Source organism: Protopterus annectens, chromosome 9.part0 (genome assembly GCF_019279795.1).
Source record: "Protopterus annectens isolate FY-2018-M chromosome 9.part0, PAN1.0, whole genome shotgun sequence".
In the NCBI taxonomy this organism is placed as follows: Eukaryota; Metazoa; Chordata; order Ceratodontiformes; family Protopteridae; genus Protopterus; species Protopterus annectens.
In genome coordinates this window covers 1,531,009,470-1,531,031,002 of record NC_056743.1, presented here as the reverse complement: position 1 = coordinate 1,531,031,002, position 21,533 = coordinate 1,531,009,470, and the positions used below count along the sequence as shown (strand labels likewise).

The window sequence follows — 21,533 nt, the reverse complement described above, 5'->3', positions numbered from 1 at the left end:
AAGTTCCTCGGTCCACTCTCCGGACAAAAAGTCCAGGACTGTAGATAGATTTGGGAAGCGAGTGTATTCTTCAGCGACATTTTCCATCTGAGTGCTGAACTATTTGGCACATGTTATACGACTGCAGCGAGACCTAGTAACAGAGTTAGCTGAGTTGCCCCCAGAGTCTTTGTCGCCGGAGGACAAGCTTCTGTTCTCTTTGAAAATGTCAACTCTGAAGTTAGTATCAAACTAGTCTATGCACCTCCTTTTCCAATCTATGGAAAGAGCAGCTAGGGTGGCTGGGACTGGCGTGGCTATGAGGCGGCACCCTTGGCTCACTGTCAATTTGCAGACCCCTTTAAGGCATCTTTCACGAATGCTCTCTTCGGTGGTTCTTCTCTCTTTGGGAAGACTGTATGTGACACCCTTGTCCAGAGTGAAAAAGACGGGAAGACTGTCTTCCGTCGGAATCCACTTCTCTAGTCCTCAAAGGTCCTTTTCTAGGAATCAGAGAGGGCAAAAGATGATGTGGTTCTGGAAATCACAGTTTTCCCCGGGACTCTCAGGACAACTCGTCCCCTAGAGGCAGGGGGGGGGGCAGGAGACACCGTCCCAGAGGCAGAGGGGGTCAGAGGAACTTTGGGTCTAGGGAGCCCTTCTCAAACAAGCCCACGCAGCAGCCCTGAGGGGTTGCCCGACTGTCCTACACTGGAGGCAGTCTGAGGAAGATTATCTTTGCACCTAACAGCTTGGGAGTCCATAACTGCAGATCGTTGGGTGCTTTAAATAATATCCAGAGACTACACCACCCCGTTTGTTGCCCCTCCTGTCCAACCAAAGCACCTCCCAGAGGTTCCATCTGCTCAGAGTGAGACAGCAGTGCTAGAGATTTCCAAGCTGCTTCTCAAATGAGCCATTGAACCAGTCCCCCCTGATCAGTCCGGATCAGGTGTTTACTCCAGGTTCTTTTTAGTGCCAAAAAAGACTGGGAACCTCAGGCCCATTTTGGACCTGTCAACCTTAAACCTGGCTGTCACCAAACAAATTCCGGATGGTCACCCTGCAGTCCATTCTACCTTATCTTCAAGAATGCGACTGGATGTGCTCGATAGACCTCCAGGATGCTTACTACCATATCAAGATTCGCAGAAGCTTCAGGAGATTTCTTTGCTTCCGGCTGGGAGCCAATCATTTCCAGTTCAGAGTCCTACCCTTCGATCTCACCACAGCCCCCAGGGTGTTTACCAAGCAAATGGCAATTGTATCGGCTCATCTGAGCTTCAGGGAATTCGGGTATTCCCTTACCTAGAAGATTGGCTCCTCGCTGCTTCCACCAAGCATCTTCTTTGCCAAGCCAGAGACTCCTTCCTTCATCTTGCAGACCGGCTAGGGATCACTATTAGTGTTTCCAAGTCCCTTATGGACCCAGTGCAGATCTTGGACTTCATCGGGGCACGGCTGGACACCCTTCAACTGAAAGTCTTTCTAACTCCAGACAGGGTCCAGAGTCTGCGGGCCCATATATCTATAGTTCTTGGGCCCAGGTTACCAAAGGCGGGTGATGTTCTCAGAGCCCTGGGCTCTATGGCTGCAGCAATCTCGAGTCTTCCCTGTGCGCTTCTTCACATGCGGGTTCTTCAATGGACTCTACCCATACAGTGGCCTTGGATAGATCCCTCCATGAAACATCTAATTCAAATCAGCAAAGCCTGCAGGGTGTCACTCCTCTGTTGGCTCCAATCCCTGGAGATCGCAGCAGGATGCCCATTTGTTTCACCCACAGCCCAAGCCACAGTGAGCACAGACGCCTCCCAGCTCGGGTGGGGGGGTATTATCTAGGGAGGACGGTCCAAGGCACGTGGTCCCAGATCGAGACCAGATTGCACATCAGTGTTCTGGAGATGAGAGCAGCGCTTTTAGCGTTGCAAACCTTCCACACTTCTTCCTCCGGGGACTATTGCTTATCAGTCAGACATGTCAGTTGTCTGGTACATCAGCAAACAGGGAGGAACCATATCTTACCCTCTGTGCTGCGAGGCCATGAGAGTGTTGGAGTGGACGATCTCCACCAGTCGGTTTCTGATTGCAACGCACATCCCGGGATGCTCCAACCTTGTAGCGGACAGATTGTCGGGCTATTCTAATGCCATACGAGTGGTCTCTGAAGCAGTCGATAGCAGAGGAGATTTTCCTTGCATGGGGTCAGCCTTGCTGCGATCGCTTTGCATCTCCTTCCAATGTGAAGTGCGATGAGTTCTTCGCTCTGATTCCCTCACCAGGGTTCCCCCAGAGACGCTCTAGTCCATGCTTGGCCTCCCGGGTTGCTTTATGCTTATCCCCCGTTACCACTCATTCCGAAGTTTCTTCAGAAAGCTTGCCAACTGGGGTGCAAAGTGATCCTCATTGCCCCGTTCTGGCCTCGTCAGTTGTGGTTCCCCTTCCTCCGGTCTCATGTTTTAGCTCCTCCTTGGGTTCTGGATCCCCTCCCGGATCTCATTTCTCATACCTCAGGCACTTGTCCACCCAACCTGGACAGCCTCTAGCTGACTGCTTGGTTGCCCCAGTTCCCTTGATTGCCAGGACTCCCGGACTTTCATCTTCAGTGAAAGCTGTTCTGGTGGTGTCTCACAAGGCTTCCACTAGGAAGATTTACCGCAGTAAATGGAAACTATTCTCTATTTGGGCTACTCAGAGAAACCTGGATCCTTTTGCAGCCCCTGTTTCTGCAGTGTTGGATTTCTTAACCAATATTTTTCAGCAAGGGGCAAGTTCCTCCACTGTGAAAGTGCAACTGGCAGCTATTTCGAATTTCCACGTTGGTGAAAACATGAATGCTCTGGCCTCTTCTAGACTGTGTAAGGCTTTCCTTAAAGGCACCTTTCTTTTGCGTCCTCCTATTAATGACTCTATTCCTCCTTGGGACCTTAACTTGGTTCTCCAGGCTTTAGTTGCTCCCCCCTTTGAACCTGCAGCATCAGTAGATTTGAAGTTATCATCCTGGGAGACGGCCTTCGTAGTGGCCATTACATCGGCTAGGAGGGTTTCTGAGATTCTGGCTTTGTCTGCCATGCCCCTTACTTCATCTTCCATAAGGACAGGGTTTCTCTCTGCACAAACCCTTCTTTCTTACCAAAAGTGGCTCCTGAATCAAACAATTAACCTGCCTGTTTTCTTTCCAAACTTTCAGAACAAGGGTGAATATAAACTGCATTTGCTAGATGTTCATAGACAACTACGTTTTTATTTACATAGAACAAGCCCTTCTGTAAGTCTGACCAGCTATTTGTCTTTTTCTAAACCCTTTCTGGGTAAAGCCATTTTCAAGGTTTCCTTACCTAGATGGATTACACAATGTATTTTGCAAATTTACAAAGGCAAAGGTATGACCCCGCTTGGTCCTGTTAAGGCTCATTCTACCAGATCTATGGGGACTTCTGCTGCCTTTTGGTCTAGGGTTTCATTGGATGACATTTGTGCAGCAGCAGCTTGGGCAAGGTCACATACCTTCAGTTCTCATAAGTTGAGAGCTCAGAGTGAGAGCATCCTTCGGCTCTGCGGTACTCGGGAATATCCTTCCATGAGGGCCTCCCAGGAGTTTGAGTAGCTGGGGACTGTGTCCCACAGGTTGCAGATAAAATGAAGTTAACTACTTCAGATGAAGTTATGTACTCACCATAACGCTCCATCGGAGTAGTTACACTTCATTTTTCTGCAACCTTCCCCCGAACCTTCTCATGGTTTATTGTAAGTTGAGTTGCTGATTGGTTGAGTAGTGGCAAACTCGATCTTAGGGAAGGTAGGAGATGGTGATGGGTTATGGGTAAGGGGGAGGAGCTTGGAGCTCAGAGCAGATGCTTGAAAAGTTGCCGGCTCGGATCCGAATACTCACAGGTTGCATTAAAATGAAGTGTAACTACTCAAATGGAGCGTTATGGTGAGTACATAACCTTTTTTATGTCTTGCAAATACCTTCCCATTTTATGGGTATTCCTCAGCCCTCTGTGGAACAACTCTTTATTTCCAGAGGTGCTTTGGGACCTTTTGACTCTGGGCACTGTTCAGAAAGTGCCCGTGTCCTAAAGGGGGTGGGGTTTTACTCCAGAATGTTTCTAGTACCCAGAAAAGAGGGTACTTTGAGACCAATTCTAGCCCTGTCTCATCTAAACACTTTTTTGAAGATGCCCTCCTTTCAAATGTCCCTTTAGACTTTGTTCCCTCTTTTGCTTCCTCGGGCTTGTATTGTGTGTCTGGATCTCAAGGATGCTTATCTCCATGTCCCAATCCATCCCCTTTTCAGGAAATTTTTACACTTCTCTGTTGCTTCCTGGCATTTTCAGTTCTTTGCTGTACCCTTTGGCCTTTCTGTAGCCCCAAGGGTATTCACCAAATGCCTCATTCCGTGATTGCTTTTTGCAGGGTTCACGGGATCCAAGTATTTTCTTACTTGGACGGCCTTCCTTTTCAGCCATCCTCTCCAGACATCCTGTTGCAAAGTCTTGACTTTGCCATCTCGGTTCTGCAAAGCCTGAGGTTCACAGCAAGCTTCAAAAAGTCTTTTCTGACTCCTTCTAAAGACCATGTTTTTCAGGGGTGCAGGATACAGACTTGTGCCTATGCTGGCATCCCTGCCTCTCCCAAGGCCTTAACACTCATTTCCTTCTTTCCAACTCTTCTTCCTCTGCCTTCTGTAACAGCCAGGGAAGTTCTGAGAGCTTTGGGGTTCATGGCATTCACCATCCCTATGTTCCCTCTGGCCAAACTCCACATGAGAAAGTTTCAGTGGTTTCTGAAGTCTGTTTGGCTTCAAAGTGCGCATACCCTGGAATTTGTAGTTCCTCTTTTATCTTGCCTCAAGAAGGAACTTCACTGGTGGATTCAGCAGCTGACGATAAATCTTGGGCTCCCTTTTCATCCCCCTCTTCCCTCTAAGGAGCTGTTCACAGATGCTTCAGACATGGGATGGGGTGCAGCTTTTGGCTCCCTAAAGGTGCAGGTGGTGTGGTTGTCTTTTCAACAGAAAGAACACATCAGTGTAAGAGATGAGAGCTGCTCTGTTGGTGCTTCAGGGTTTTCCTCCTTTTTTCTCCCCAGGACCTCTCAAGGTATTTAAAGACAATACCCCAGTGATGTGGTATGTAAACAAATAGGATGGGGGAGATGAGATCTTATCTATGCTGGTTGGCATTCCTAGTGTGGGATCTTGCTATCCAGTATCAAGTGACTTTTCAGGCAGTTTCCATTCCCTTGGGTCAAAACACTGTGGCAGACACACTGAGCAGGTTTTTAACTCAATCCCATGAATGGATGCTTCACGGGGATGTTTCTGGACATTGTCCATCAGTGGGGTACTGCTCAAACAAATCTTTTTGCCTCCCCTCTGAACAGACAACTTCCTCTGTTTTGTGCCGGAGTCCCAGGTCCTCTGGTTTGGAAGGTGGATGCCCTATGTTTTTCTTGGAAGCGGATGTTTCTTTACTCTTTTCCTTCCCTTCCCCTCATTCCAAAAGTTCTATTCAAAATTCAACAGGGTGCTACCAAAATCTTGTTGGTGACTCCCTTCTGGCAGTGACCCTCTTCTGAATTTAGCCAAGTGCAATCATTACCTCACAGGGTGGACCTACTCACACAGGACAAGTGATTTCTCGTCCATCCCCACCTGTCCACTCTACAACTGACACTGTGGGTGGTTGGATTTTGATTTCCACATTGACACTTTTTTTTTCTTCTGAGGACATGCTTAGGGTTCTCCTGGAGGCCATGAAATCCAATGCTAGGAAATCCTACTTATCCAAATGGAAGAGGATTTCTATTTGGTCTTTCTCATAACCTGAATCCACTTTGTGGATGTTCTTTTGGATGCTCTTCGTGTTTCACTGTTGCAGTCATCACATTTGGGTTATCCCTGCCAGGGTCGCCTCAGCTGGCCCGAATACCAGTGACTTAGTATTTCTGTATCAGTTGCTGTCATTTGAAGACTGACGTCAGGTCGTCAGTAGTATAAAGTAAGGCAGCTGATGCCATTACATCAGTCTTGTTTGCGTGGAACCCAAAGCAGAAGCAGTTCACGAGTGCCGGTCGGCTGGTTACCTGAGTTTTCGTCTACCGAATTGAGGTTGAAGTCTTCTAAAGCTAAGTACCCTGTTGGGGATACTTTTTTCTTGCACTAACTGATGTCAGAAAAAGTTAATTGTCTCGCCTGTGGAAAGCAAATACCACACCGAGGCTTCCACTCTTACTGTGTCACTTGTTTAGGCCCAGACCACGACATCCCCCATTGTTGCTTTTATGCTTTGCTCAACGCCAGAACAATCCATCATCGGGCCCTTATTGTAGCCAGATATTTTCGCTTAGTCTTTGAATTCCGATATGGCTTCGGTAAGCCATCCGACAGCAGATCTTCCAAAAAATTGTAAAGTTAAATACAGAGACTGCACAGGTCCAAAACTTCTGACTGCACTTCCGTTAAGCTAGTCATCAGTTCTCCGGTACTTAGTGAGTTGCTTTCGCAGCCCCTGATGCCCGCTTCTGTTGATTCATAGGCTGCTACCAAGACCTTTTCGGAGTCCGGTATGCCACAAAACTCTTCGACTAAGGATCCTGCAGTCGTCTCTACCTTGGATGGGTCCTTCGCACTACTGAAACTCTACACAAACCGACATCTTCTTTCGCGACTACTGTTCTTTGAAAAATAGTTTCTTAGGCCCAGGGTACGAACCACACTCAAGAAACCAACGACCCACTCTCAAATGCTTAAAATGGCGGAAGATCTTACTGTGCTGATCAGGGGAAGCCAAGCTACCCCCTCCAAAAGAGAGAGAGATCTGTCCCCTGTAATTTTGTCTGAACAACAGTCAGATGAATCTGATACATCTGAATATGAAGACATGCAACCCCTGTCCACTTATGAGGATTCTGATGCAGAGGATTCCATTCATTTAGCCTCTTCCCCCAAAGGATTTTTTCCTTTGGGGAAACCCTGCATACTTTAAGGAAGCGTTTTCAATTGGAGAGTCAGTCTAAAAAGAGATGCAGGGAATTCCTAGATCTTCCACAACACAAACCCTTGGCCATCCCCCCAGTCCTGGATCTTGTGGAGGATGTTTTCCTCAAATCTAGCTTTACTCCTAATGCTTTTCCTCCAGTTCCCAGAAAACCAGACGGGTACTACAGAGTCCCCGACACACGCAAATATCTTTTTACAAATTCTACAGCTGACCCTGAGGTCGTTTCTCAAGGGCCAAAAGGGATTAAAGCAACCTCTGCTAAGAATCCCACCTCCTTAGACAGGGATTCCCGAGCATTGAACTGATGGGGTGAAAAAGTATACACCTCAGCTACTATTGCTATTAGGGCACTAAATTGTCAATTCCATATGCTGAAATTTCAGCAACATACTTTGGAACTCCTTAAACAAAAAATGTCTTCCTTTCCTGCTTGGGCAGAAAGTAAAGATTTACAAGAGTTGATGCATTCTGCAAGTCAAGTAACTAAACACGCCTTGCACTGTGGTTTTGATGCCATAGAAGCTTCTTGCAGGGCAGTAGTCACTGGATCTGTCATTAGAAGGCATGCATGCCTTAAGGAACAACCCCTGCCAGACCATGTCCAATCTAAATTGTTGGATGCCCCCTTGCACAAAGATAACTTATTTGGCACTAAGGCAGAAGCGGTATTAAAAAAGATGGAAGAAAAAGCAAAATCTATGCAAACAGTTAAGGATTTCTTGTAGGTCCAGCCCCCTGGGTTCAGCAGGCATTGTCCCTCCAAACACTGGTCCTTTCCTGGTCCCAGTAAACCGGCCCAGCCTAGGCCCCATGGAAACAGACCCCCAGACAGCAGCCCCAGGGAATGCAGAGATCTAAGCAGTGGACTACCTCCACTTCAAAACCATGGAGCTCTAAGCCACCCCTTTATGGTAAGAGCTCACAATGACTCACCTCCTCCACCCCTCCCTTTGCCCACTTTTACTTACTCCTAGGAGGAAAACTCTCCTTTCACTTAAGCACCTGGGTCACTAGGTTCTGAACATTGTGTCTCAGGGATACAAATTTTCCTTCTACACCCTCCAACCCCAAAAGGGTTCCCAGATCTACCTTCAAATCAGTAGACAGATGGTCAAAAGTAAATCCTTTCCCTACTCTCTATGAGGGCAGTAGAGCACATTCCTACAGAACCGATAGGCCAAGGATGTTGTTCGTCTTTCACTGTTGCAGTCATCACATTTGGGTTATCTGCTTACAGTAGCCCTCAGTCGGCCTGATTATCAAAGTCTTGGGTCCTGCGTCAGTTACTGTCTCATCTTCCATGACGTCAGGTAGTCAGGGGTATAAAGCATTCAGCCAACGCCATTACATCAGTCTTTCTTGCCGTGCGGTGCTCGAAGCAGAAGCAGTTAGTAAATGATGGTCGTCCAAATCCTGAAATTTTCGTTTTCGAGTTTCAGATACGAAGTCTTCAACTAAGCTAAGTACCCCGTTGGGGATCCTTTTTCTTGCTCTAAACCGATGTTAGTAAAAGTTAACAATTGTATTTCTTGTGGAAAGCAAATACCTCATAAAGATTTTCATTCGTACTGCATTCCTTGCTTAGGCCCAGACCACAACATACCTCGCTGTCTGTTTTGTGCCTTATTCAAACCTCGTACTACTCGTCATCTGTTCATTTACGCATCTAAATATTTTTGGTACTCGGTTCAGTTACCCAGAAATGGCTTCGGTAAGCCACCTGACTACCAACATTCCGAAAAAAAACGCAAAGATAAAGACAGAGACAGACCGCATAGGTCCAAAGCTGCCGATGATGCTTCTCCTAAGCTAGTTGCCAGTCCGCCGGTACACAGTGAGGCACTTTTGCAGCCCCTGATACCCGCTACTTCAGATTCGCAGACCTCTACTGAGACCCATACAGAGTCCGGTATGCCACAAGATGCTTCTTCGACTGTGGAACCTGCGGATGTCTCTACCTTGGATGTATCCGGAGCTGCTGTGCAGGCATCGGCTTCTGAGGGTGTATTCAGGCCTACTGACTTGCATATTAAACCAACGCCATCTTCTTCTTCAAGGCCTAAAACTAGATCCATGTCTATAAAACTGATGCCCAGACCGCATGGCCAGGCCCCTTATGTCTAAAAAAAACAAATAAGAGTGGCTGAAGACCTTATTACTCTAATCAGGGGAAGCACCCCTTCCCCCTTTAAGAGATCTAGGACTGATTTTCCTTCTGATTCTTCTGATCAGGATGCTGAAATTTCTGTTTTCTCTGATGACCAGGATTTGCCGTTATCTACCTATGAGGATTCTGATACAGAGAACTCCATTCCCTCTGCTTTCCCTCCAGAGGATTTCTCTTTTGGTGAAACCTTGCATACTCTTAGAGAACATTTCTGCTGGGAAAGCCAGGATTACTCTGACTCCAAAAAGAGGTTTAGGGAATTCTTACTCCTACCTCCACACAGGCCTTTAGCTATCCGTCCTGTACTGGACATTGTAAATGCCTTCTCAGAATTTAGCCTGGCATTTGACTCTCTACCTCCTGCTCCCAGAAAACCTGATAGGTATTACTGGGTACCTGACTCTCAAGTTCCTCTTTAAAAATCCTACTGCGGATACTGAGACCATTTCACAGGGACTCAAGGGCACTAAGGCTACTACTGCCAAAAATCCTACCCCCTCTGACAGAGATTCCAGGGTGCTGGATAGATGGGGTTAGAAGGTATACATTTCTGGAACCTTGGCCATTAGGGCCTTAAACTGCCAGTTTCATATGTAAAGTATCAGCAGCATATTATTGGATTGCTTAAACAGAAAATTATGTTGATTCCTGACTTTGCTGAAAATAAAGATTTACAGGATTTAATGCATTCTCCTGAACAAGTTGGAAAACATACTTTGCAATGTGGTTTTGATTCATTAGAGGCATCTTGCAGGGCTGCTGTCACTGGGTCTGTACTTAGAAGGCATGCTTGGCTTAAGGAGCAATCTTTGTCAGATCATGTTAAAGCTAAATTACTGGATGCTCCATTAAATCAAGACCACCTGATTGGCAACAAAGCAGAAGTACTTAAAAGATGGAGGAAAAAGCTAAATCTATGCAAACTGTTAAAGATTTCCTGCAAGTACAGCCTCCTAGATTTAGTAGGCATTGATCCTCTAAGAATTGGTCCTTTCCTGCCTCTTTCAGACCTTCAGTCCAAACCCAGAACCAGCAGAACACCCAGGCTTCAGTCCCAAGGTACTCACAGGCCTAAGCAGTGTGGGGGCTTCCACTTCCAAAGCAGGGAGTAGTAAGACTCCCCCCTATGGTAAACCATCTCAATGACTTAACTTGAAATCTTCCAACACCTGCTCAACTGACTGTTCCTTTAGGGGGAAAGATTGCCCTGCATGCAAAAATATTGGGAATTCCTTACCCAGGACAAATTGATTTTAAATATAATTTCCAAAGGATATAGATTTTGCTTCCACTCCTTATCAACCCCAAACGGTTGGCCAGACCTACCCCCAAATCAGTGGGCAGAGGCTCAAAAGCACATTCTCTCTCTAAGCATCAGGGCTATTCAGCCTGTCCCAGAAGAAGAATGGGGTCAAGGTTTCTACTCAAGACTTTTCCTGGTACCTAGAAAAGACCTTTCCTGGCGTCCTATCCTGGACCAGACTGCCCTAAACACATTTTTGGTAATCCCAAAATTCAAGATGCTAACTCTTCATCAGCTGCTTCCCATGCTAGGCAAAGATGCCTGGTTGGCAACACTGGATTTAAAGGAAGCCTACCTGCACTTCCCAATTAGGGAATCTTGCAGAATTTACCTATGCTTCAGAGCAGACTACATGCACTATCAGTTCTCTGCACTGCCCTTCGGCTTATCTACTGTGCCCAGGGTATGCACAAAGTGCCTAGCTCCAGTCATTGCATTTTGCAGGCAAAGAAATATTCAAATATACCCATACTTGGACAATTGTCCAATTCAGGCAGAAAGCTAGGACATACTATTAAATCATCTGGCATTTGTAAAGAAATTGCTAACATCACTGAGGTACACCATAAACGAAAAAAAATCACATCTTGTACCTTGTCAACAAATTATATTCTTGGGAGCAAGCTTGAATACAACTTTCCAGACGGGCCTACCTCACGCCAGAGAAACAAGTTCATTTGGCAGTTTACTTCAAATTACTGGCCACAAAGACCCAGCTATCTGCAAGGAAAATACTGCAAGACCTGTGGTTCATGACCTCTTACATACTACTAATTCTATACGCAAGATTGCCTATAAGGAAACTACAGTGGTGTCTAAAAAGCCTATGGTGTCAACATTCTCAGAATCTAGAATCAATGATTCCCATCATACCTTGTCTACAGAGTTCCTTTGGTGGGCACAGGCCTGCCACCAAAACAAGGGACTGCCATTCACTCTACCCCTTGCCGCCCAAACCCTAACAGACGCATCTGATTAAGCATTGGGGGCTCACTTGGCAGGGCTGTGCATTCAGGGCAAATGGAACCCAAATCAAATGCACCTGCATATCAGTCAAAAAGAAATGTTAGCTGTACAGAATGCTCTGACAGCCTTCAAGGACCACATTCTTCCAGGCAATTATTGGTAAAGACGGACAACACCACTGTTATGTGGTACATAAACAAGCAGGGGGGAACCCACTCATACCCCCTCTGCAGACTAGCCATTGCTCTGTGGAACACAGCCTTGAGCTACCAAGTGCACCTCCAGGCTCAATTCCTGCCAGGAAAGCTAAATACACTGGCAGATGACCTAAGCAGAAATCTCATGGACCCACATGAGTGGAAATTGGAATCAAAGATATTCAACATGTTGAGAAACAGATGGGGGAGCCCAGAGATGGAACCGTTTGCCTTCCCCCAGAACTACCAATTGGACAAATTCTGCACAAGGACTTCCACAAAAAAGCTTGGAAAGTAGATGCCCTGTCCTTCACCTGGAGAAACCTATCAGTTTATGCCTTCCCACTCTGCCTCTCCAAGGTACAACTAATGATCAAACAGGACAAACCAAGGACAATACTGATTGCACCAGACTGGCCACGCCATCACTGATACCCCCTCTTGTGCAGTGTGTTACTGCTGCCACCATGGCACCAGCCTCAGACCCCTGCCCTGCTGTCCCAGCAGGAGGGCCAGATTCTGCACCAACAGCTTCAAACCCTGAACCTGGCAGCTTGGCTAATTACCTGATCTCTCCATTACCATCCCTCACTAAACAAGTGATGGATGTCATTCTGGAGGCAAGGAGGCCTTGTACTAGAAAATCCTAAGCTGAAAAATTGAAAAGATTCTGTTCCTGGAGCCAAACTTAGTGGATGGGCACAGCTGCGCCCAATTTTCCCCATATTCTTCAATACTTAACTGAGATGCTTCACAAGGGCCTTTCCTTTTCCTCCATCAAAATTCATGCCTCAGCCATTTCAGCTCGGGTTCCTATCAGTTCGTCAAAACTTCAGCAGTTCAAACACCATATGTTTGAACTGTGAAGTTTGAAAACTGATTATCGCGAAGCCGCAGAACACCAAATTCTTTCCCAGGGAAAGAATTCGGTGGGCTGTTTCTGTGGCTTCGCTAGTTTCAGCACTGTGGTGGAAAGTTACAGGTCGGGTTCAGGTAAGTGTGCGATTTTGCGGACTTTAGGGTGCGGGTTAGGTGAGTTAGGGTGCAGGTGAGGTGGATGTGTGATAGTGACAGACTTTAGGGTTAGGGCGGTATAGGTGAGTTAGTGTTAGGGCACGGGTCAGGTTAGTGTGCAATAGTGACTGACTTTAGGGTTTGGGTTAAGGTAAGTGGATAGATAGTGCATGTACAGTTTAGTGTAGGGTTAGATGTAGGATTTTGTATGTGTGTGTGTATTGCTGTTTTTTTGGTGTGCATGTGTTGTGTGTGCATTTCTTGGAGCAGCGATCCCCCCTCCCCGGGAAAAAAATCTCTGTTCTAAGCCTTAGATGGTTTTGCACTTGGAGGTTAGAAGTTCGAACATATGGTGTTCAATCTGCTGCCATTTCGTCGAAGTGATATAGACCCTTTCAGCTCATTACAATACAGAACCACCCCTCGTCTCTCATCCACTGCTGAAGCAATTTCTCAGAGGGGCCAAAAGTTTAAGACCACCCAGGAGAGCCCATACTCTAGCCTGGGACCTTAACTTTGTATTGTAAAAGCTCACTCTACCTCTCTTTGACCCAGCTGAAAATGCAGAGTTGAAATTCCTTTTGTGGAAAACAGCCTTCGGCCTAGCCATCACTTCAGCAAGAATGGTGTCCGCGTTGCAGGCTCTCATGGTAGTGGAGCCTTTCATCATCTTTCATGCTAACATATAGTGTGTCCCTCAGGATCCATCCCTCCTTCATGCCCAAGTTGCTGTCCGGTGTGGCCTTAATCAGTCCATTCATTTGCCACCCTTCTTCTCTAATCCACAGAACAAAGGGGAACAAATACTGCACTCCTTGGACATGCACAGACAACTTAGATTTTACTTGGACAGGATGAAGCCTCTAAGGAAATCCGAACAGCTGCTGGTTGCATTTGCTGCAGGGGCAGAGGGGAAGGCCATTTCAAAGCAAACAATTTCTAAGTGGATAGGCCATTGCATTAATTTCTGCTATAAGCACCATGGAAAACCTACCCCACAGGGGATAAGACCACATTCAACCAGGGCTGCATCTACCTCTACAGCCTTTCTCAGAGGTGTCCCTACCAGGGACATCCTAGAAGCTGCTTCCTGGAGTTTTGTACATACCTTCACCAAACATTACCATTTGCCAATTTTTTCTAAATACAGAGCTGGCTTTGCCACTGCAGTCTTGCAGGGCCTTGTAGCTGTTCCTAAAGCTGTATAATTACCTCCTCCCATCCTTAGCTTTGGGAATCTACCCAAATGTGATGACTGCAATAGTGAAACACCAAGAACATAGTACAGTTGTGTACACTTACCATAAATGTAGATGTTCGAGTGTATTCACTGTTGCAGTCCTGGTTACACTCCCTCCAGCCCCCTGACTTCTATTGACTATACCTCTATTCTTGTTCACTATGCTTAAAGCTTTTTGGTGTATTTGCTTTTTTGTTGGGGGTGTAACCTTGTATACAATTGCTTCCCATTATGGGGGCACCTGACATCCGAGGCAAGAAAAACTGATGTAATGGCGTCGGCTGCATGCTTTATACCCCTGACTACCTGATGTCATGGAAGATGAGAGAGCAACCGATGCAGGATCCAAGACTTTGATAATCAGGCCAACTGAGGGCTACTGCAAGCAGATAACCCAAATGTTAGAGTGCAACAGTGAATACACTCGAACATCTACATTCATGGTAAGTGTACACAAGTGTACTTTTCTACTCCAGACTTTTTCTGGTACCCAGAAGAGAGGGCACCTGGCACCCCATCCTCGATCTATCCATTCTAAATACCTTCCTTGTGATCCCAAAATTCAAAATAGCAGCTGCTACCCATGCTCTTCAAGGACGCTTGAATAGCCACCCTAGATCTAAAAGAGGCCTACCTCCACATTCCTATCAGGGAATCATGCAGGAAATATCTCCGCTTCAGGGCAGGATCTCAACACTTTCAGTTCTCTGCACTTCCCTTTGGCTTATTTACTGCTTCCAGAGTTTTCACAAAATGTCTGGATCTGGCCATTGCCTTTTGCAGACAAAGAAGTATTCAGATTTACCCATACATAGACGACTGCCTAATTCAGGCATGCAGTCAGGAAAAGCTGCTCAAGCACCTGGCCTTTGTAAAGACACTCCTAACCTCTCTAGGGTATACAGTCAATGAAAAGAAATCCAAGCAGGTGCCTGCCCAAAGGATAATCTTCCTGGGAGCAAGTCTGGACAACAGCGTCCCAGATGGCATACCTTACACCAGAGAAACAAATTTTCCTGACAACCTACTTCTCTCAACTAGCCATCAGGCCCCTGCTAACTGCAAGGAAGATCCTGCAAGCTCTGGGGTTTATGGCGTCTTGCATAGTAATTCTATATGCCAGACTGCATATGCAGAAATTTCAATGGTACCTAAAGAGCCTTTTGTGTCAACACTTTGAAAAGACCTGGAAACTCTTCTACCTATAATTCCTTACCTCAAATAATTTCTTTGGTAGGCAATAGCATGCTCCAACAAGGGACTGCCTGTGTCCCTACTCCTCGCCACCCAGACCCTCACCACAGACACATCAGAGTATGCTTGGGGTGCACACCTGGACGGCAGGTGCATACAGGGACAATGGAGCCCACAGCAAATCCCTCTGCACATCAGTCAAAAAGAGATGATGGCTGTGCAGCACGCCTTGATAGCTTTCAAGCCCCTTCTCTTTCCAGGGGCTCTCCTAATCAAAACAGACACCACTGAGATGTGGTACATCAACAAGCAGGGAGGGACTCACTCCTACCCTCTATGTAGGCTGGCCATGACCCTTTGGCACACAGCCTCTGCCATGCAATTACACCCGTTAGCACAATTCCTACCAGGGTGTCTCAACTCTCTGGCAGACCAATTAAACCGAAATCTTCTGAACCCACACAAGTGGCAACTCAACAGAAGTACCTTCACCCTAGTTAACTCATAAATGGGGAACCCCGAGGGTCGACCTCTTTGCCTCCCACACCAACCATCAGCTCAGCAAATTCTGCACTAGGGAGCATCACTGCATGGCTTGGAAAGTGGATGCCCCGTCCTTCCCCTGGGTCAATCTATCAGTCTATGCCTTTCCTCCCCTACCTCTCATTCCCAGGGTACTGTTCAAAATAAGAGAGGAAAAACCAAGGACCATTCTTACAGCTCCAAACTAGCCCTGGCAACACTGGGTACCCCTTGCTGTGCAGCCTGTACCGCTGCCTGCATGGCATCTTCCTCAGATTCCACACCACCTGACCCAGAGGGAAGGGGAATTATTGCATCCCCAATTGCAGATACTCAATTTGGCAGCTTGACTTATTCCCTATCGCAGAACCAGTCTGCCAACCTCTGTAAACAGGTTATGGATGTTTTCCGTGAGGCCAGACGCCCTAGCACCAGAAAGTCTTATGCTGATAAATGGAAAAGGTTCTGCACCTGGATCCAGGCTAAGGGAGCCAGTACAGCACAGCCCTCCCTCCCATCCTGGCGTACTTAGCTGACCTGCTACACAGTGGCCTCTCTTTTTCCTCTATAAAAATTCATGCCTCTGCTATTTCTGCTCATTTTCACACAGAGCAGCCCCTTTTCTCATACCCTTTGGTCAAACAGTTCCTAAGAGGGGCTAGCAACTTGAGGCCACCCAGAAGATCACAAACACCAGCTTGAGACCTTAACTTTGTATTGGAAACCTCACCCTACCCCCTTTCGAACCAGCTTCGTCTGCAGAGCTAAAATTTCTCTCCTGGAAAACTGCCTTCCTTCTGGCCATCTCCCTTCATCGTCTTCCACGCAGACATTGTATCCCTCAGAACTAACCCATCCGTCATGTCCAAGTTGGTCTCCAGTGTGGCTCTCAACCAGTCCATTCATTTACCCACCTTTTTTCCTAATTCCCAGAACAAGGGGAAAAGGATTCTTCACTCTCTAGATGTGCACAGACAGCTCAGATTCTATCTAGACAGGACTAAATCCTTCAGAAAGTCTGATCAATTGCTGGTTAGCTTTGCTACAAGGGCAGAAGGCAAAGCCATCTCCAAGCAAACTATTTCCAAATGGATAGCACACTGCATCCATTTCTGCTACAATCAGCATGGAAAACCTCCCCCAAAGGTAGTCAGAATACACTCCACCAGAGCAGCCTCCACCTCTGCAGCTTTTCTCAGAGGAGTCCCCACCAGGGACATCCTGGAGGCTGCCACCTGGACATCTGTTCACACTTTTACCAAGCATTACCACCTGCCTCTCTTCTGCAAATCCAGGACAGGGTTTGCCTATGCAGTATTGCAGGGCATCCTAGCCAGCCCCTAGTTTCCTTGACTGTCTCCACTCCTTTCCTCAGCTTTGGGAATCAACCCAAATGTGATGATTGCAACAGTGAAACACTAAGAACATAGTACAGTTGTGTACACTTACCATAAATGTGGATGTTCGAGTGTATTCACTGTTGCAGTCCTGGTTTCCCTCCCTCCATCCCCCTTTCTTCTTTTTCTCCTTAAGGCCTACTTATTAGCCGTCTCTTCTGTCTGCAAGCTAAACAGTTATTTAAAGGCGTCCTTCATAGTAGGATTCCCAGGAAGTCTGGTCTTCATTGGGATACTAATTTTGTTTTGGAAAAATTGACTTTGGCTCCTTTTGACGCTGCAGCTTCAGCTTCCTTGCAACACTGCTCATAGAAGACTGTACTTTGTTGGCCCTTACTTTTGCCAGATGGGTGTCTGAGCTTCAAGCTACCTTGTCCTCCTTTTTTGTTTTTTCATAAGGGCAGGGTGTCCTTGAGTGCTAATACTGCTTTTATGCACAAAGTCGTGAACGAGTTGTCCCTTAATCATTGTATTAATTTGCCCACTTTTATCCATTCTCCGCAATCTGCCAATGAAAAGGGTGCTGCATACCAGATTTTATTTGGATAAGACACTTAGGAAATCTAATCAACTCTGTGTCCTTTCATCTTGGGTCCTTAGGATTAGCTGTATGCAAGTAAACTATTTCTTCTTGGATCTTAAAAGCCATTTCTTTGTGTTACTCCTTTCATGGTAAGAACCTTCTTTATTCTTTTAAGCCTTATCCTGTTAGATCTTGGCTTTTTCTGGTACTTTTTTCAAGGGTTTGTATGCCGACTGTGTTCATTAGGTAGGTGCCTGAACTTCTGTGCATACATTTACTAAGCACTACAAGTTGGATGGAATCTCCTAAGCTAGAGGGCTTGCTAGGGCCATCTTTCTTGGCTTTGGCACTCTCCTTAATGAAATGAATACTGCAACAGTGAAATGGAAGGACATAGTATAGTTGTGTAAAATCTTACCATGATGGTAGATGTCATCCTCTTCAGTGCTGCAGTATTCACTCCCTCCTACCTACCCCTGGTCCTTTGATCTTCTGGATAATACTTTACCTCTTTTTTTTCCTTTGGGCTGGTGTTCCTACTGGGGCTGTCCGTTCTGAGGATGGTATGTCCGGACATCACCTTTATGCCCTGTGTTACGCAAGGCAAGAAGCACAAGTATGATGTACAGTGTACCTTAAAGCAACCTAAGGCTTTGGTATACTGGCTGGATGTTGGGCTGCCCTAGGAAGGGGATCCCAAATGTAATGAATACTGCAACAGTGAGGAGGAGGACATCAAGCATTATGGTAAATTTTACACAACTGTACTTTCCAGATGGTGACTGTTCAGTCCATTCTGCCTTTACTGCACAAGGGTAACTGGATGTGCTGAAATTTGTCAGGATGCATACTATCATATCAAAATGAACAGACGATCCAGGAGATATGTACATTTCCAGCTGGAAGCCCATCATTATCAATTTAGAGCTCTGCCCTTTAGCCTTACCATAGCCCCAAGGGTGTTTACCAAGTGTATAGCCGCAGTAGAAGTAGCAGCAGCAGCAGCTCGCTTGAGACTGAAGGGATTCTGGGTGTTTCCATATCTAGATGACTGGCTCATAACCACTCCAACTAGGCATCATCTGATTCTAACTCAAGACTGCATACTCTGTTCTCCCACGTGGGGATTTCAATCAATCGCAACAAATCTCATCTCGAATCAACACAGATATTGGAATTCATTAGTGCCCTTCTCAGTTCGGTCACTCAAATGGCCTCTCTCCCAAGAATTCATACTATTCAGCTACAGGTCCGAAAGATCATTCAATGTTCTTCTCTTTCAGCTCGACTGATCCTTCAAGCTTTTGGGATCCATGTCAGCAGCATTCATTTTGGTACCATTGGCAAGGTACCAAATGAGGATTTTTTTGTTGACACTGGCGACTCACTGGTCCATTTTCCAGCAACCATTATCCAGTCAGATGAAAATAACACATGCTTACAAAAATCATCTATGGTGAATACACTCCAGTCAATTACAAGAAGATTGTCCCTTTGTTCTCCCCCAACCTAAGGCCATAGTGACCACTGATGCCTCCCAGATCGGGTGGGGATGCACTTCTTGATAAAGACCGTTCAAGGCATATAGTCTTCCAAAGAGGCCAACATGCATATCAGTGTCCTGGAAATGAGAACTGTCCTAGCGTTGCAAGCCTTCCAAGGCACTCTCCCCACCTGGACTGTTGCAGTTCAGCCAGACAGTGTTAGTGGTCTGATACATCAATAAACAAGGGGAAACAGAATCTTGGCCCTTCTGTCAAGAAGCTGTGAGTGTGGCTATGGGAGATCTCATCCAATTGATTTCTGATAGCAGTGCACATTCCAGAGAAATCCAACATGATTGCAGACAAGTTAAGCAGGTATATTCTAATGCCTCATGAGTGGTCCCTCAATATGATGGTTGCAGAAAGGATTTTCCATCAGTGGTGACAGCCATGCTTGGGACCTCTTTGCATCTCCCCTCAGCAGCAACTGCAGGAGGTTCTTTGGCCTGATCACCCCATCTGGGCAATCATCAAGGAATGCTCTGTTTCACAACTGTCCCCTGGTCTCCAGTAATCCTACCCCCCCCCCCCCCGTTACATATAATCCCCAGATTTCTTGAGAAAGCATCCTGATTGAAGAGCAGTTATCTTCATTGCCTCTTACTTGCCTCATCAGATTTGGTTTCCCTTTTTTGGCCTTATCTACTTCGTCCTCTGTAGTTTCTGGATCCAACTTCAGACCTACTGTCTCACCCGACAGACTTAATGCTTCTGGACATGCTAGGCCTAAAATTGACTGCATGGTTTCATCACTTCCATTGATTGCTAGACCGTCTAGGCTCTCCTCCCCCATTTGTCACATTCTCTTATCCCACAAAGCTTCCACTAGGAAACTTTACAGCAGAAAATGGAAAAGGTTTATCATTTGAGCCCAGTTATAGGATCTTGCATCCCTTTTCAGCACCAGTTCCTAAAGTTCTTGAATTTGTAGCTACAATTTTCAATGAAGGTGCCAGCTCTTCTATTTAAAGTAGAATGAACTGCCGTTTCCAATTTTCATATAGGAGTGAAGAACTCATGTTTAGCATCCTTTCTAAGGGCAACTTTTCTATTTAGACCTCCATTAAAAGATCGCACCCCTCCTTAGGATTTGAACTTTGTTTTGCAAAGTTTAACACAATTCCCATATGAACCATCAGCTAAGTGTGAACTAAAATGCTTGACTTGGAAAAACTGTCTTTTTAGTGGCCATTACCTCTACTAAAAGAGTATCAGTTACAGGCCCGGTCATCCAAGCCTGCTTGTTTGGTTTTTCATAAGGATAGAGTATCCTTACAGACCAATCCTTACTTTCTTCCCAAGGTGGTGTCAGAATCCAGTATTAATCAAACTGTCAACCTTATAGTCTTTCCAAATTTCTCAAAGGAGAGTAATGTTGCACCTTTTGGACGTTCATAGACAATTACAGTTTTATCCCCATAGAACCAAACATTTTAGGAAATCAGAAAAAATTGCTGGTCTCTTTTTCAGAATCAACATTAGCCAAACCAGTTTCTAAAGTGACTTTAGCCATATTGTTAACTGATTGTACTACCTTTGTTTATGAAAAATTGGGCTTGTCTTTATCAAAACCACCAAAAGCACATTTCACCAGGTCTTCAGCAACTTCTTCAACCTTTAATCCAGGCTGGAAAAGTGCCCTCATATTATTAGTTCATTTTCTTTCACATCTGTCAAGCCAGTCACATAAATTACTAGCTTTAAAATCACTACTCAACTGAAGAGAAACTAAGGGTCATTGCTGTTTATGTAGTGTTACTTTTTCTTGCACCTTGTATCACTTAAAAGTGCACAGATATGTACCATGAATGTCATTTGTCTAGTATAAGAAGATACACTCATAAATTGTGCCTAATATATTACCCAGTCAGAATTAGAATTAAACTGATTAGTGGAGATAACCTTGTAAGTAGTATAACTCAAAAACGTTGTGGTACTTGTGTTGCAGAGTCCAGCACCCTCTCATTGATATTTGTATAGGCTTTGTGACTATTTCCTACTTAGGTTGTTTACTTAAAATCTAATTCAAATTTATACCTTTCATGTAAGAAAACGTAAATCATCATCATCTTCTTTCGGCTGTTCCCGTTAGGGGTCGCCACAGTGGATCACCTGTTTCCATTTCTTCCTGTCCTCTGCATCTTGCTCTGTCACACCAACCCACCTGCATGTCCTCTCTCACCACATCCATAAACCTTATCTTAGGCCTTTTTCTTTTCCTGTTACCTGGTAGCTTCATCATTAGCATCTTTTTCCCGATATACTCGGCATCCCTCCTCAGCACATGTCCAAACCAACGTAATCTTTTCTCTCTGGCTTTGTCTCCAAACCTTCCAGCCTGGGCTGACCCTCTAATATACTTATTCCTAATCCTGTCCACCCTCGTCACACCCAGTGCAAATCTTAACATCTTTAACTCTGCCACATCCAGCTCGAACTCTTGCCTTTTTGTAAATGCCACTGTCTCCAACCCATATAAC

General features: G+C 45.7%; 1 protein-coding gene across 1 annotated transcript in view; it reads left to right on the top strand.

The window, feature by feature from the left end:
* Nucleotides 1-21,533, top strand: part of ABCF1 (ATP binding cassette subfamily F member 1) — a 1,329,408-nt gene that overhangs the window by 326,560 nt on the left and 981,315 nt on the right. The gene's annotated exons all lie outside the window — the stretch shown is intronic.